Consider the following 17,507-nt stretch of genomic DNA (forward strand, 5'->3'; position numbering starts at 1 on the left):
TCTACCTACTGAGCTATCCCTGCCCATAGAGAGGAGGTGATGGCGCTGTACGAGTGGTGCCTGGAAAATAACCTGACTCTCAACATCAGCAAAACTAGAGAGATGATAGTGGACTACCGGAAATGACCAGTCAGAGAACGCCAGCCCATCCACATCAACAGTGTCAAGGTCGAAAGGGTCAGCAGCTTCAAGTTCCTTGGAGTCAACATCACTGAGGACTTCTCCTGGACCCTTCACACAGACACTGCTATCAGGAAAGCTCGCCAGCGGCTTTACTTCCTGAGGAGGCTGAGGAAGTTTAGCATGAATGCCAACATCACCTCAAATTTTTACAGGTGTGCAATTGAGAGCTTGCTGACGAGCTGCATCACAGTTTGGTACGGAAGCTGCTCTGCCAGCAGCCATAAATCACTACAGAGGGTGATGAAGGCAGCAGAGCACATCACTGGCACGAGGCTTCCTGCCATTCAGGACATTTATCTCCAGCGATGCCTCCGTAAAGCACACAGCATCATCAAGGACCACCCAGCACATCAGCTGTTCTCCTTGTTACCATCTGGCAGACGTTACAGGAGCCTGTCTGCTCGGACTACAAGACTCAAAAACAGTTTTTACCACCAAGCCATACGACACCTCAACCACAACACTTAAACACACACAACACAGCACTCAGAAGCTACCCTGCAGCTTCACAAGTACTCTATTTAATCTGCACTGGTCACTCCACTTTATTGTCATTGATATTTATATTTAAAAGTGCAATACTGTAATTTTCTGCTGCTCACTCCTGTGCAATATCCCATCTGCCCTCCCGTCATATTTCTTTTCAAGATTTTCTTATTTAATCACTAGTGTACATATATTTATACTTATAGATACATATATATTTAGTCATCTTTTCTCTTTTACCATGTCTCTCTAATATTTTGCTCCTTACTATTTTTCTATTTTCTTTATTATTTTATTTAATTTTATTTTATTTTCTCCTATAGGAGAAAATATGAAAAAAATACTGTATCATGCTGCTGAGTGACTGCTGTTCGTCAAACACATTTCATTGCAATGTTGACCCTGTGCTAACTTGCATATGACAAATAAAACTGAAAACTGAAAACTGAAACTGAAACATCTATTATGCGATATGAAAAGAAAAGATATTATGAGCAGCTGCTTCAAAAACATAAAAATAATATTAAGGCTACCTGGAGTATATTAAATAGGATAATAAAAAATCTAAATAGTATATGTTCTCCAACACGTATTGTAAAAAGAGGTAATGTAGTGATTGAGAAAATTGAGAACATAGTTAATGAATTTAATGATTACTTTGTTAATGTAGGTCCCAACTTGGCAAAAGAGATTTCTGTACCAGGAGGAAATGATGATAAAGTAGATTCTACTTCTTGTAAATGTAACTCAATGTTTCTTGGTGGAGTCTGTGAGAGTGACATTGTGGAAGTGGTGAGTAAATTCAAGAGTAAAAACTCCATGGATTGTGACGACCTTGACATGTCACTAATTAAAGAAGTTCTTCATAGTGTCCTTCCGCCATTAACATATATTTGTAACAAATCATTTCAAACTGGAATATATCCAGATAAAATGAAAATTGCCAAAGTGATCCCATTATATAAAACTGGTGATAAACAGATTGTGTCAAACTATAGACCGGTATCTTTACTGCCTCAGTTTTCGAAGATTCTTGAAAAACTATTTGCAAACTAACTAGATTCCTTTATTGATCAATATGATTTATTGAATGATCATCAGTATGGCTTCAGAAGAAATTGTTCAACATCTTTAGCTGTGATGGAATTTATTGAAAACATTGCAACGGCTGTGGATGAAAAACAGTTTGGAATAGGTGTGTTCATTGATTTACGTAAAGCCTTTGATACGATAGATCATTCTTTACTTTTACGGAAGTGTGAAAGGTATGGTTTAAGAGGTGTTGTACAATTTTGGTTAAATAGTTACTTGAATAATAGGTTCCAATATGTGAGTATTAATAACATGAAATCTAAACTTAGAAAAGTAACTTGTGGAGTTCCGCAAGGATCTGTTTTGGGACCTAAATTATTTTTACTTTATATAAATGATATTTGTACAGCCAGTGATACTTTAAAATATGTGATATTTGCTGATGATACAAACTTATTTTGCTCTGGAAAGGACATAGATAAACAGGGGAAACATAACTCATGAAGTTAAATAGATGGTTTGTATTTAATAAACTATCATTGAATGAAAGTAAAACACAATTTATGTTATTTGGAGGTAGTAAATGTAATATTAAAGTAAAATTGAATTTAAATAATGTTGAAATTGAAAGAGTATATCAGACAACATTTTTAGGAGTAATTATTGATGATAAACTTTGTTGGAAGCCCCACATAGAACATGTGAAACCGAAATTATCCAAGTCTATTTCTATTCTTTATAATACAAGAGATTCTTTGAATAAGAACTGCCTTTATTTATTGTATACTTCCCTTTGTTTGCCTTATATGACCTATTTTGCGAAATTTGGGGGAACACATACAAAACATATTTGGATTCAATATTTAAATTGCAAAAAAGAGCTATTAGAATAATAAATAAAGTTGGATATAGGGAGTCCACCAACCAGTTTTTTGTAGGATCATCTATGTTAAAATTCATGGACATTATATATTCTAAAACTTTAGAAATGATATATCGAGTGATGAAAAAGAATCTTTCAATTTGTATTTTAAGTATGTTTCAACTAAGAGATGGAAAATATGATTTGAGGGGGTCTTATAAGTCTGAAATACCTAAAGTGAGAACCAATGTTAAGTATAGATGTGTGTCAGTTTTGGGAGTGAAATTATGTAATGGACTTAATGATGAACTGAAGAGGTGTTGTCATTTTTTGTCATTTTTCAGGAAGAATTTAAAACAGGATGTGAGGATGCGTGAATCCAGTTTAACTCACTGTGCGATCAACAGATCATAGTCCAAAGCTCCAGACTAAAACAACACAAAGAAAGTCAGGCTTAACTTTAAAACTACACTGTAAAAAAAATTTTAATATAAAAGTATTTTACTGTGTATTTCAGAGGGGTTTTTTACTGTTTTTCTAGAACATCATTAAATTTACATAAATAGACTGTGATTTTACACGTCAAATGTAAAATAACATAAGATCGCTGTAAATGTAATAAAACCTAATTTTCTTGTTTTTTAAATATATTTTTTGTACATATGCATTAATCACAAATGTATCATAATTTCACAAATATTTTTCTGTTATTTGAGAGATTGAACTGTTAAATTCAAATGTAATACTATGGAAAAATATATAAAATGATCTAAATTAATGAGAACAATTAATAATTAAAGGAGTATTTAAATTATAATTTTGCTGAAAATATTATGCCATCTAGGTCTGTTTCAATAATTCAGAGGTGAAAATATAATCAATAGGAATAAAAAACATGACGATAAACATCGCCCAATAAATTTGAACTAACAACCACAAGGTCACGGGTATGGCTGTGGAAAGCCCGGTGGAAGAGAGAGGTTGGTGAAAGATCATCCACCCAGTGCTGCAAGGCAAGTATATCAAACTCAGCTTAGTAGAATTAACTTGGTATTGCTTGACCACTATGGCTTGTGGTTTACTGAGATGGTAAAAGGCATGGAATCCCTAGCTATAAAGGTAAAGCACGTTGTCTGTCAGTATAAGTTGCAGTTAGTATACAGCTAGACCAGCCGCTATCTTGCTGGCTAGCAGAGTTATTGTAAACCTGGGCTGAGGTTAGATTATTATCCTTCACCTGTGTACAAGCTGTGTGGGACAACATTTTACACTCATGCATCAAAAACCAGTCTCTCATCCCTTCTAGTCCTCCTAGTCATGGATACATAAAGTCCGCTTCTGTCCTTCATCAAGTCAAGTCTACCTAAACTGAAAGACCCTGAGCCTTTGCTCGAGCTTTTACAAGATTTGAGAGTTGAGGGACTGGAGGACCTGAGCTATCTGCAGGAAAGTGACCTCCTTCCTGTCCTGCGGCCAGTTGAAGTTAGAAAACTTCTCTCACAGCTTAAAAAGACAAGTATGTATTTCAATTCTGTATGTAACAAAACTTTCATGTCAGAAAAATATGCATAGTCAAATAAATTTACTGGGCACACTTGTTGACACAGTTAATAGTGGATGGTAGTTGTGTTGTACTGCGTGGCATTATAGCAAGAGAGGAACACTTCAAAGTGTATCAATTGAGCTGAGTGTATAATTATGTTAACTATTGATAATCACAAATTGAGCTTTGTGATGTCTGTGTACAAATATAAGATGTAATTCCTGTCCTGTGTGTTACGGCCGAGAGGGCCAGGCTGTGGGTGTGGACTCAAATGCAGACACAGAGGGAGGCAAAACGGGCGTGAACACAGTGCTTTATTTACAGAGCCTAGTGAAGTTACAGAGCAGAAAACTATGAATGCTATGAACTGTGGAAGCTATGAACTGTGGAAGCTATGAACTGTGGAAGCTATGAACTGTGGAAGCTATGACCTGAGAACTGTGAGGCAAAACTGTGAACATGAAACTCTGAGTGCTAGATTTCACGGATGGATCCGGGGAATGGAAAAAGGGGGCAGCGGCTTGGATGGAGGTGTGCAGTCACTATGATGAGAGGAGAAAAGTAGTCAGTGGTAGTCTTAGTGAATCACAGCTGGAGGATTAGACTATGGTGGTTAGGGCTTACGCGTTGCAGGTTTAAAGTGTCATGCGAGGAGGGGGTGTCCAGGGGGTTCCGGGTGAGGAGTGTCCAGAGAGGATCCAGAATATGCTTGGAGTGAGGGGCTTGGCAGAGAGGCAGGCAGGTGTAGTCCGACGATGGAAAGGGAGCAACCAGATGATGGAACCAGCGTCCAGGCGGAGATGTGAGTAGTCTGGGTTGGGAATCGCGACGGCCAGGTGGGTCCTATGACAAAGAAAACACGGTGAGGAGAAAAGCAGTAGTTAAGGGTTCTCACAAGGGCTTGGCGGCCTAGCACTAACATGAGTTAGCAGAAGATCTGGCAGAGGTCTGTTGTGAATGCTGGTCTTATATGCTGGTGACTTGATTGGAACCAGGTGTGGAAGCTGATTGGAGTCTCTGCCTGAAGGTGGAGCCCAGCGGAGTGGAAAAACCCCGTACTCACCCGGACCATGACAGTACCCCCTCCTCAAGGATCGCTCCCCGGCGACCGAGCCGGCCCGGACACGCGACGAGACCTGTAAAAATCAGAAACAAGCGCCGGGTCCAAGATCAGAGACGGAGACACCCACGAACGCTCCTCAGGCCCGTACCCCTCCCAGTCCACCAAAAACTGCCGGCCCCTGCCCCTCCGCCGCACGTCCAGGATACGCTGCACCGAGTAGGCAGGATGACCATCGACGAGCTGGGCGGGAGGAGGGGGGTCGGAAGGAGGGCACAGAGGACTAGACAACACCGGCCTGACCTGCGAAACATGGAACACTGGATGGATCCGCAACGATGCAGGTAATGCAAGCCTGATTGCCCCAGGGCCGATTAGCCTGTCAATCTTGAAAGGCCCGATATAGCGCGGATGTCCTTAGCCGCCAGCCACACCTTTTGCCCCGGAGAGTAAGTAGGTGCTGCCGTGCGCCGCTGGTTGGCGTAGTGACATTGGCGAGACACAGCGCGCAACAGCGCCTCACGAGTCCGCGTGCAGGCCCGGCGGCAACGCTGTAGATGATGCTGGACAGAAGGCACAGCAAGCTCGGCTTCCTGCTCAGGGAACAGAGGTGGCTGGTAACCTAAGGATGCTTCAAAAGGTAAAAGACCCGTGGCTGAGGTGGTGAGTGTGTTATGTGCATATTCAACCCACGGTAAGAATGTGGACCAAGAGGCTGGATTATAGGCAGTAACACAGCGAAGAGTGGTCTCGAGTTCTTGGTTTAGGCGCTCAGTCTGGCCATTGGTCTGTGGATGGTAGCCTGAGCTCAAACAGGGCTTGGCCCCCAGGGCCGTACAAAAGGCTCCCCAGGCCTGAGAGGCAAACTGGGGACCCCTGTCAGACACTATTTCCATAGGGATCCCATTGAGCCTGAAAACATGTTCAACCAACAGTTTAGCTGTTTCTGAAGCAGTGGGCAGTTTATCTAGAGCTATGAAATGTGCTGCCTTGGAGAATCTGTCAACTATGGTAAGTATGGTAGTCTTTCCTACTGAGTCTGGGAGTCCTGTAACAAAATCCAACGCAATATGTGACCATGGCCGGTGTGGGGTGGTTAGTGGTTGAAGCAGTCCGTAAGGGCGGTGATTTCTGGACTTATTACGAGCACAAACTGTGCAAGCAGCTACGTATTCGCGTACATCCCTATCCAACGTCTCCCACCAAAAGTGTCTCTTCAGTAGCATAGCTGTCCTACCTCGGCCCGGGTGACCTGTGAACTTGGCCGTGTGAACCCATTCCAAAACCTTGGAGCGGGCTGCTGTGGGTACATAGCGCTTGTTAGCTGGACCGGTGCCCGGATCAGGTTCTGCTTGTAGAGCCCGCTGAATGACGGAGTCTACTTCCCATGTGACAGCCCCTACACGACAGCTGGCAGGGAGTATAGAGGGTACCCCTGACTGCTCCGAGGCAGCTTCAAACTGGCGAGAGAGAGCATCTGGCTTAACATTCAGGGTACCTGGGCGATATGACATAGAAAAGTCGAAACGGGCAAAAAACAGTGACCAACGGGCTTGGCGTGTATTCAGTCTCTTTGCGTTCCGTAGGTATGTTACATTTTTATGGTCTGTCCAGACTATGAATGGGTGCTCAGCCCCCTCCAGCAGGTGCCGCCACTCCTCCAATGCCAGTTTCACAGCAAGCAGCTCACGGTCCCCAACATCGTAATTTCTCTCTGCCGGAGACAAGCGACGAGAGAAGAAAGCGCAGGGTTGCAACTTTGCTGATGGACTAGTATGTTGAGACAACACTGCCCCCACTCCAACATCTGATGCATCTACCTCTACAATGAAGGGCTTGCTGGTGTCGGGCTGGATTAGCACGGGAGCCGTTGCAAACAGTTGTTTTAGCCTGTTGAAAGCTTTGTCGGCTTCGGCAGACCATGTGAATGGGTGCTTGGTAGACGTGAGGCGTGTTAGAGGTGCAGCTACCTGACTGTAGTTCCTGACGAATCGCCTGTAGAAGTTGGCAAAGCCCAGGAATCTTTGGAGAAGCTTACGGGATGTGGGTACCGGCCACTCTGTGACTGCCTTGACCTTTGCTGGATCAGTCTTCAGCTGCCCCCCTGCCAAGATATAACCAAGAAAAGAGACTGACGATGCATGAAACTCACTTTTCTGCTTTTATGTACAGTTTGTTTTCCAACAAGCGCTGGATGACGGCACGGACATGAGCGTGATGTTCCTGGAGTGATCTGGAAAAGACAAGTATGTCATCCAGATATACGAACACAAATCTGTTCAGAAAGTCCCTGAGAACATCATTCACCAACGCTTGAAATGTGGCTGGGGCGTTCGTTAGTCCAAAGGGCATGACCAAGTACTCGAAGTGGCCCAGTGGCGTGTTAAAGGCCGTCTTCCACTCATCTCCTTGCCTAATACGTACCAAATGATAAGCATTACGAAGATCCAGCTTTGTGAAGATAGTGGCGCCTTGCAGGGACTCTGACACAGAACTGATGAGTGGCAATGGGTATTTATTCTTTATGGTTATGTCATTGAGGCCATGGAAATCAATACATGGTCGTAGCGACCCGTCCTTCTTACCCACAAAGAAGAATCCAGCTGCAACAGATGTGGCGTGGTCAAAACTGATTAGGTTTTGCTCCAAACCGGAGTCGACCAGGGCCTGAAAGGAGTGCATGGCACGGTTGATAACTAAACTGACTGTGAGAAGCAAACGGGGTTTATCATCACTATGAGAACCGCCCACCCGTATCCCCGAATCTACTGGCGGGCTGGCCCTTTTCCTCTCTTAGGACATGCTGCGATTAAATGTTCAGTTGACCCGCAATAAAAACACGCGCGTGCACGAAAGCGACGCTCTCTCTCTTCCGGCGGCAGCTGAGCGCGGCCAATCTGCATCGGTTCCGGCGCCACGTCTACGACGGAGGGAGAGGCAACTGACACAGGCGACTGCATTATGGGTGGAGCTGGCGCAAACGAACACGGAAGTGGACGGAGGAGGGAACGTTGGGGTTTGTAGTTCCTTTCCATTCAGTGTGTGAATGTGTGCGTGAATGGGTGGATGACTGGATATGTAAAGCGCTTTGGGGTCCTTAGGGACTAGAAAAGTGCTATATAAATACAGGCCATTTACCATTTCATACTCCCTCTCTCTCAGCCTGTTGTCAATACGGAGAAAAAGGGAGACTAACTCCTCAAACGTAGCGGGCTCATCCCGTGAAGCAAGCTGATCTTTCATGTTATCATTCAGGGACTGTAGAAATATTCCCTGCAACGCGTGATCCGGCCACCCCGTCTCCACGGCGGCCGTCCGAAAGTCTATGAGGTGATCAGGAACACTACGGCGACCCTGGCGCAACTTTAACAACTTACGGGCCGAACTGCCCTCAGAGACAGGATGAGCGAATGTTCTTTTAAACTCACCCAGGAAGTCATCATAAGAGCAGGTTCGCAAGGGATGGCTTGACAGGTATGCTTCTGCCCATTTTAGAGCACGATCCCGTAATTTCCCTATGAAATAGGAAATCCGAGCGGCGTCGTCAATGAAGGTGCGTGGTGAGCGGCCAAATACCAGATCGAACTGAAGTAGGAACCCCGTGCAGCTCCCCGGATCCCCAGAAAAAGGTTCGGGCTCCGGGGATGATGCGTCGCGAAAAATCGGCCCACTTTGGAGCGCGGAAGCCGAGGCGGGGGACAAAGTGGATGGCTGTGTGTCTTGTGCGGGGGCCGCGGGTTCGGGGGCAGGACGCGGCACGGGAGCGAGGTTAGCTTGTAGAGCCTCTAGGGCAGCAAAGATCTTAGCCTGTCCCTCACCAAGGTCTTTCTGCGAAGCCAGGAGATATTGAATGGATTGCTCGTGGTGACCTAGGATGGCACCTTGTTTCTGAATGGCGGTCCGCTCTGCGTCTGCTGAGTCCATATTGTGGCCAGATCTTACTGTTACGGCCGAGAGGGCCAGGCTGTGGGTGTGGACTCAAATGCAGACACAGAGGGAGGCAAAACGGGCGTGAACACAGTGCTTTATTTACAGAGCCTAGTGAAGTTACAGAGCAGAAAACTATGAATGCTATGAACTATGAATGCTATGAACTGTGGAAGCTATGAACTGTGGAAGCTATGACCTGAGAACTGTGAGGCAAAACTGTGAACATGAAACTCTGAGTGCTAGATTTCACGGATGGATCCGGGGAATGGAAAAAGGGGGCAGCGGCTTGGATGGAGGTGTGCAGTCACTATGATGAGAGGAGAAAAGTAGTCAGTGGTAGTCTTAGTGAATCACAGCTGGAGGATTAGACTATGGTGGTTAGGGCTTACGCGTTGCAGGTTTAAAGTGTCATGCGAGGAGGGGGTGTCCAGGGGGTTCCGGGTGAGGAGTGTCCAGAGAGGATCCAGAATATGCTTGGAGTGAGGGGCTTGGCAGAGAGGCAGGCAGGTGTAGTCCGACGATGGAAAGGGAGCAACCAGATGATGGAACCAGCGTCCAGGCGGAGATGTGAGTAGTCTGGGTTGGGAATCGCGACGGCCAGGTGGGTCCTATGACAAAGAAAACACGGTGAGGAGAAAAGCAGTAGTTAAGGGTTCTCACAAGGGCTTGGCGGCCTAGCACTAACATGAGTTAGCAGAAGATCTGGCAGAGGTCTGTTGTGAATGCTGGTCTTATATGCTGGTGACTTGATTGGAACCAGGTGTGGAAGCTGATTGGAGTCTCTGCCTGAAGGTGGAGCCCAGCGGAGTGGAAAAACCCCATACTCACCCGAACCATGACACTGTGTCCTTTATTAGGCCATCAAGATGTGTTTGACAGTCCTCCAAGCAACCGCTGAACTGAGTACAAGTACAAGTCCAGTAACACGATCTGACAAGATGCTCATTTCTGGTGAGTACATGCCTCTGTTTCACAGAAGGACTCTCTTAAAGTGTTAGCATAGATAGGTTATATAGATTGTAAAATCACTCATGAATGTTTTTAGCCCAATGCTAATAACAAACCTCATTGATCTGACCACTTATTTTATCCTTCCACAGAAGTGTTACTAGTTTTCTTTTTCTTTTGTTGCAGTCAGTATCAGGACTAACTCTGTTGATAAGAATGAACTTTGACAGTCAAAATAATGGAGGTTGTAACATTCCAACTTCCCCTTTAGTGTGCTTGTTGGGCAACTTAGATAATGTCACTACAGAAAAGAATAAAGCCCATATGGTTGCCAAGAAAACAGTCCTCATGAACTGGAAAAATAAAAATAATCATAACTCTAACCAATATAGAAATTATCTAATAGATTATATTAGTCTTGATACAGATTCTGCCACCACATCAGATCAATCCCTCTGGGCTCCTTTGATCAGCTCCATCACCTAGCGGTGGGTGTCGTAGTTTGGTCCCACCTTCGCTGTTGTGATTGGTGTGGGGGTAGGGACAGCCTTGGGGTGTCGGGGGATTACCTAGGAGTGTCTTCCTTGGAGGACTCAACCCGGGATTGTGGTCACGACCTGTTACAGATGGCTCTTAGATGATGGTTTCCTTGTGGCTGCGTGCAGTGGGGCTGGGGTAGGATCTGTGCTGACGGACGTGGGTTACTGACCTGGAAGCCTGGTTGCCCCTGGGTGGGTTTGAGGCGGGCATGGGGTTCTGGGGGTGCTCCGTCTCTGGGCTGGGGCCCTGGCTGGGCCTTGGGGGCTTGGGGCCTGGTTGGTGTGTCGCTGAGGTTGTGGGCGGGTGGGTGGGCGCATGGGGGCTCAGCCCTGTCGCAGGGGGACTCTGGTGCATCGAGCCAACTGGGGGCTCTTCATCATTACAGAAGTTCTCTGGTCTCAAGGAGTTCGCTCTGCAGATGGGGGTGAGATTATAGAGAGGGAAGGAAGAACTCAACCTGGGTGTCTATTGTCTTGTGTAGTCTGGGAGATGAGTGAATGTCGGGGTGAGTGCAGTTTTCTCTGTGGTGGGGTCGGGTGGGCTGCCCCGGAATCTCTGGGGCCGGGCGGTGCTGCTGCTGTGGGCCCTGGTCCGGATGGGCCTGGGCCCCCTTGCCCTGGTGGGTTCCAGAGTGTGGGGGTGCCTATTGGGGTCAGCGGGGGAGCTGGCCCCAGTGAGGGGCCTCTTGCCCCTCCCTTCCTTCCCTCCCCATCTCCAGCTGCCTCCCTCTTCCCGCTGCACCACAATCACCCACACATTCAGGGCCTTGGGGTGCAGGTGTGTCACCAGGGTGCAGGTGAGGCATCGGTACATTGGTGATTCTTGGTGTCCGGGGCTGCGCGCTCAGTTATGCACCGGCTCACTCCCGGTGGCTGCTTGTCAGGGCCTGGCACCTGTGGCTCGGTCGGGCCCCTTCGGGGGGTGGGGTGCCATCGGCCTCTGGGCCTGGGGCTTGGTCCACTCTGCCACAGCTGGCTGCTGGCGGAGCTCATGGGCACGTCATTGCAACCCCCTCTGGGTTCTGCTCCACGGCTGCTAGGTGACCCCTCATATCGGGCTCTCCTCAGCTCTTTCTGGGAGAGTGGCACGGTTGCCCCTCCATTGGTCTTCCTTGGTCTCTTGTTCTCTGAGGGTCTCTGGATGTCTGGAGCCTGGATCTCCTCCATACCTGCTTCATGCCCTGGAGGACAGGGCTGTGGCTCCCCACACCCTCTAGCAGATCGTTGCACAAAGGAACCTTTTGAATACAAGCACGCTGATGCTCACAGGTGTACACATGGGTGCTCACAGATACAAACTACACCCATTTTGGCTGCTACCTCAAAGCACACTGTGCGCTGTTGATCTTACATGCTGCACAATAATATTCAGTATTTAGTATTTACTGTTATATACACATAGATTATCGCGATGATCTTGTATATTATATCGCTCTCTTTTTTGCTTGTTTTCTCTTCTTTTTTTCTCTCTCAACAGGTGATCCAGGTCATTGATATATATATATATACAGTGGGGCAAAAAAGTATTTAGTCAGCCACCGATTGTGCAAGTTCCCCCACTTAAAATGATGACAGAGGTCAGTAATTTGCACCAGAGGTACACTTCAACTGTGAGAGACAGAATGTGAAAAAAAAATCCATGAATTCACATGGTAGGATTTATAAAGAATTTATTCATAAATTAGGGTGGAAAATAAGTATTTGGTCACCTCGAACAAGGAAAATCTCTGGCTCTCACAGACCTGTAACGTCGTGTTTGGAGGAAGAAGAATACTGAGTTGCATCCCAAGAACACCATACCTACTGTGAAGCATGGGGGTGGAAACATCATGCTATGGGGCTGTTTTTCTGCCAAGGGGACAGGAGGACTGATCTGTGTTAAGGACAGAATGAATGGGGCCATGTATCGTGAGATTTTGAGCCAAAACCTCCTTCCATCAGTGAGAACTTTGAAGATGAAACGAGGCTGGGTCTTCCAACATGACAATGATCCAAAACACACCGCCCGGGCAACAAAGGAGTGGCTCCGTAAGAAGCATTTGAAAGTCCTGGAGTGGCCTAGCCAGTCTCCAGACCTCAACCCCATAGAAAATCTGTGGCGGGAGTTGAAAGTCCGTGTTGCTCGGCGACAGCCCCAAAACATCACTGCTCTCGAGAAGATCTGCATGGAGGAATGGGCCAAAATACCAGCTACTGTGTGTGCAAACCTGGTAAAGACCTATAGTAAACGTTTGACCTCTGTTATTGCCAACAAAGGTTATGTTACAAAGTATTGAGTTGTATTTTTGTTATTGACCAAATACTTATTTTCCACCCTAATTTACGAATAAATTCTTTACAAATCCTACCATGTGAATTCATGGATTTTTTTTTCACATTCTGTCTCTCACAGTTGAAGTGTACCTCTGGTGCAAATTACTGACCTCTGTCATCATTTTAAGTGGGGGAACTTGCACAATCGGTGGCTGACTAAATACTTTTTTGCCCCACTGTATATATGTATTTTTTTGTCCCCCACCTTGTTTTGTGCCCTTATCACCGTTCCTCTTCCCGCTGTTTTTTCCTTCTCTCTCTTTCTTTCTCCCTTTCCTTCGCCCAGTCATGTCTGTCCCGTATGTAACAACTGAAAATAAAATAAAATAAAATAAACAATAAAAACAAAGGTCAATCAAATGGACCAATACGGCAAGGCATCTTTCTTGGCCTTTAGACAGTAATTCTGATGACAAAAGAACCAAAGAGGACAGGCAGGCAAAAAAAAAAAAATTTAAGAAAAAAATAATGGAGGTTATATTATATGAATTGATGGCTTTAAAGTGCTGTATCATTATGTCAAAACAGCTTATCTTCTATGTTGCAACTCTTCAGGTGGTTCTAGCTCAGCAAGTACAATCTTACTGCAGTCAAGTAGTTCCATGGATATGGATTTCAGACCTCGTTGACTGCCTGACAACAGTTGGCATTTTAAATTTCAAATTCCTTGGCAGAAAATTCCATCTGATGGAAACAGGAAAATGGCCAACAAAAAGTGAGAGACTTGAAATCATCTCTCTCATTGCTGATCTGCACTGGTTGCCTGTCAAATATCGTATTCAATTTAAAATTTTGTTGTTTACTTTTAAAATTACCAATAACACTGCACCAAGCTATCTTAAGGAACTTTTAAACCCATATGCTCCTGCTAGGGCTTTAAGGTCATCCTCACAGTTACTGTTGGTTCAGCCCAGATCTCGACTGAAATCTAGAGGTGATCGATCGTTTGCTCTAGTTGCACCGGAGCTGTGGAACAATCTCCCGATTGGCATCCGGGCGTCTGATTCTATTCATTCTTTTAAATCACGGCTAAAAACATATCTTTTTAAACTTGCCTTTTCTACCAGTTAAATGCTGGCTTGCTTGCAGTGACCTATTGACCTATTGTATTGTATTGTATTGTATTAAATTCTCTGCTATCTTTCCATTATTGGTGTCTTTTATCATGGTGGTACAGTCTTACCTTGCTATAACCTATGTGCTGCAGTTTACTCTTATTGGTGGCTTTTATCTGTGAACATAATCCGTTACTTTTATGTATTTGATGTTAATGTGTGAACTGTTTTATTTTTTATTGTTTTATGTAAAGCACTTTGGTATGCCCAAGGCTTTTAAATGTGCTCTATAAATAAAGATTGTTGTTGTTGTTGTCATTGTCAGTGAAATTTTAACCATATGCTCAACACCTGGGAAGAAACACCTCAGTGAGATAGCAAGAAAGATGACAATGACCTACCCTGTAATGCCACAGGGTAGCCTCTCACTTTTTGTTGGCCATTTTCCTGTTTCCATCAGATGGAATTTTCTGCCAAGGAATTTGAAATTTAAAATGCCAACTGTTGTCAGGCAGTCAACGAGGTCTGAAATCCATATCCATGGAACTACTTGACTGCAGTAAGATTGTACTTGCTGAGCTAGAACACAGCAAAACACAGCAAATAAATTTACTGATGTAATTGAAGGGGAAGTTGTAGGCAGTGGGTATGACACTGTCACCAAACAGATGGTCAGCAGAGTGGATAACCTTAAGAGAGGAATGATTTCACTTTCCTTTAAGAGAAAGCTCATTAGTAGCAGTGAAGAAGAGGGTAGCCCCACTCAAAAGAGAAGGCTAGACAGTTTGCATAAACTGGCAACCAACACGGCTTCAGCCTGAATTCCAAAAGCGTGAAAAAGAAGAGTTAAAAAAAAAGTACAGAGAAAAATACTGTGACACCAAAGCTATTGAGAATATGATGAGGGTCACCTTCTTCACTCAGAGAAAAGACATTATTCGTGGAACTGAGACTTCTGACTTGACGAAGGAATGGCCATATCTGTTTGAGATAACTGGCATCAAGATTCATTTTGAAGAGCTGTGTTTTTCTCATCCATGTCCATGGATGAGAAAAACACAGCAAATAAATGTGCCAGAGTTGTTTCATTCCTTAAAAGCAATGACAAGACCAAGAGAAAGGCGGCCATCTTCAGAGAAATGGAAACATCTAGCAAGAATGTTGCAGACGTCAATGTTGCAGGGTTTCTTCCACTACTTCTCAAGTACTTCAATGAAGAGGAAGAACAGATGTTCTTCAAAGTGAATTAAAACAACCCTACCCTCTGAAGTGGACTGTAGCTACACCAAGTGCACCATGCATTGTTCTTTGTGGTATGAATATTTATCTTTATCTATTTAAACTTTTTGTGCATGATACCTCTTTATATTATGGTCAGTTAAAACTTTGAGTTTACACTTCTGAGTTGGATTGTGGTCTGATTGGTTGTTGTGGCTTTTCTCAATTTCATAATAATAGTATGGTATAATAAGACCATTGATATTTGATGTGATTATTATACTGCTAAATTCTGTCTGATTGGCTAAAGCATTTGGGCACCTTGCAGTTGACTGAGGGGCCCAAACTGCGTGCCAGTATATATAATTGATATACATCAATTGTAACATAGCAGTTGTTTGAGTCATGTGTGGATTTGTTTTTTGACTTTTTGTCCCATTGTCTCTTGTTCATGTACATAACAGGAAACTCTACTTTGGCAACCGAGCATTGCATGTTATCTGTGGACCAGACCATTGTGAATGGACGTATCACTATCTTCAGCGAGGCACTTATCCTGATGTTTGACTCTTACTACTGCATGAACATTTCTTATCCAGTAGGCCAAGCATCAACCTTGGAATTCTTATAAATTTAAGGCAGCACCAGTCAATTTTATATATTGAAACATCTCCTTTCATTTGCATCTAGAACACATAAGACTGAGCAATGCTTGAGTGTTGAGATGATTTGTAGATTGATAAATCAACAAATAATTAATATTTGAGTTTCAGATGGCTGTCTCTGAAATATGATTCATGCTCATGTCAAGTTATAGAAAGAGACCTTTGAGTAGTAGATGTTCACGGATGTTTCACTGCCCTGAAATAGTATTTGCAATAGAGACTCGCAGGTTCACCAAACATCTTTGCATCACCTCTCTGTTCCACAATGACCTGTATGTCCAAACACGCACTCAAAAGCAAGCTCAATCTACACTGTTAGATTAATTGCAAACGTAAAAAACGCATACAGTCCAGTCCTCAGTTTCTTAATTAAGTTTTTGTTTTTCATTGACAGATGCCTCGTTCAGATAAACCCCGACAAGGGATCCAAAGTGGAGCGGAACACGTCTAAGAAACACCTTGCGTTCAATCCAAAGGTTCTGACGTTGATCACCAAAATTGCAGACTACGAGTGGAAAGCATAAAAAGGTCTTAGTTTTATCCTGAGGATAACATAATCTGGTGTTCAGTAGCACTGGTCTCTGATTCACAGCCAAAGTCAACAGCACAGGTGGCCCGCTTGATAGGGGAAAAGTGAAATATAGGCTGCAAATCCTATTCACATTTAGCTAGCATTAGCACTAGCCTGTTAGAATCTGCAGATTATACAGTACAAATAAAATGTTCACGTTTCTCCAACGTTGTCTTCCCAACAGTTTCACTAACATCTACGCTTGATGGCCAGGAAGCGTTCCCGATGTCTTCTCGGGTGCTTCTCCAGCGCTGATAATTGGCGTCTGTCTTGTGTCAGTGACGTAAAAGACGGATTTAATGCGACATGACCGTTCAAACTGCAGGCTCTTTCTAAAACATCAGATATGTATCGAATTCAGTACCACACACGAAAGTGGCCCAGGTTGGATTTGAAAATATCGGATTTGTGCTGTTCACACTGTCAAACCGTGATCGGATATGGGTCGCATAGGGTCAAAAAAGTCAGATTTGATGCGCTTTCGCCTGCAGTGTGAACGTAGCCTAAGTCACCCTTGTGGTGTGCCCTTTTATTTCTTGCTAGACAGTTTAACAAAAAAGTCCAGGCTACTCATGCTGACAGTGAGTCAAAGTCGTATCTTGATGTTGGCATAACTTCCATTTTGGAATTATTTTCCAACCCACGACTAGATGACAAGAAAAGGCTGATAGTTGACCAACTTCAAAATATATTGTATGATTCTTCAGAAAATTCTGATACTACAGCTGTCTCCATATCACAGTGGTACCCTTATTCGGATTCTGCACAACACTCTCAGAGTCACTGTAGAGAATGTGTGTGTGTGTGTGTGTGTGTGTGTGTGTGTGTGTGTGTGCTCTTACATGAGTGTGTGTGGGCGTGGACAGATGCACGTCGCCTCCCTCAGAGCCTCCCATTTCCCACTCTTTTCTGCTAATGAATACCGGTGGAATGAGGAGCTCTAATGGAATTACACTTTAATGATGTTTGCTGTTTTTATGGCAGTAATTAATAAGATCAATGTAATCTCTTCTCCCCAAATTCTTCCCACACAAACATTGCAAGCATGAGCCCCTGCTCCCCCGCAGAATGTCATAAACATCTGTAACGGCGTACTCCCTGG

At 44.4% G+C, this 17,507-nt stretch overlaps 1 pseudogene; it reads left to right on the forward strand.

Moving 5' to 3' along the window:
* Positions 1-10,899: 10,899 nt before the first annotated feature.
* On the forward strand, positions 10,900-16,358 carry LOC146617782 (uncharacterized; annotated as a pseudogene).
* Positions 16,359-17,507: the final 1,149 nt, after the last annotated feature.

This window comes from Diplotaxodon limnothrissa, linkage group LG15, assembly GCF_057381915.1.
Source record: "Diplotaxodon limnothrissa isolate DT_005_m linkage group LG15, D_limnothrissa_male_GT1.1, whole genome shotgun sequence".
NCBI classification, from domain to species: Eukaryota; Metazoa; Chordata; class Actinopteri; order Cichliformes; family Cichlidae; genus Diplotaxodon; species Diplotaxodon limnothrissa.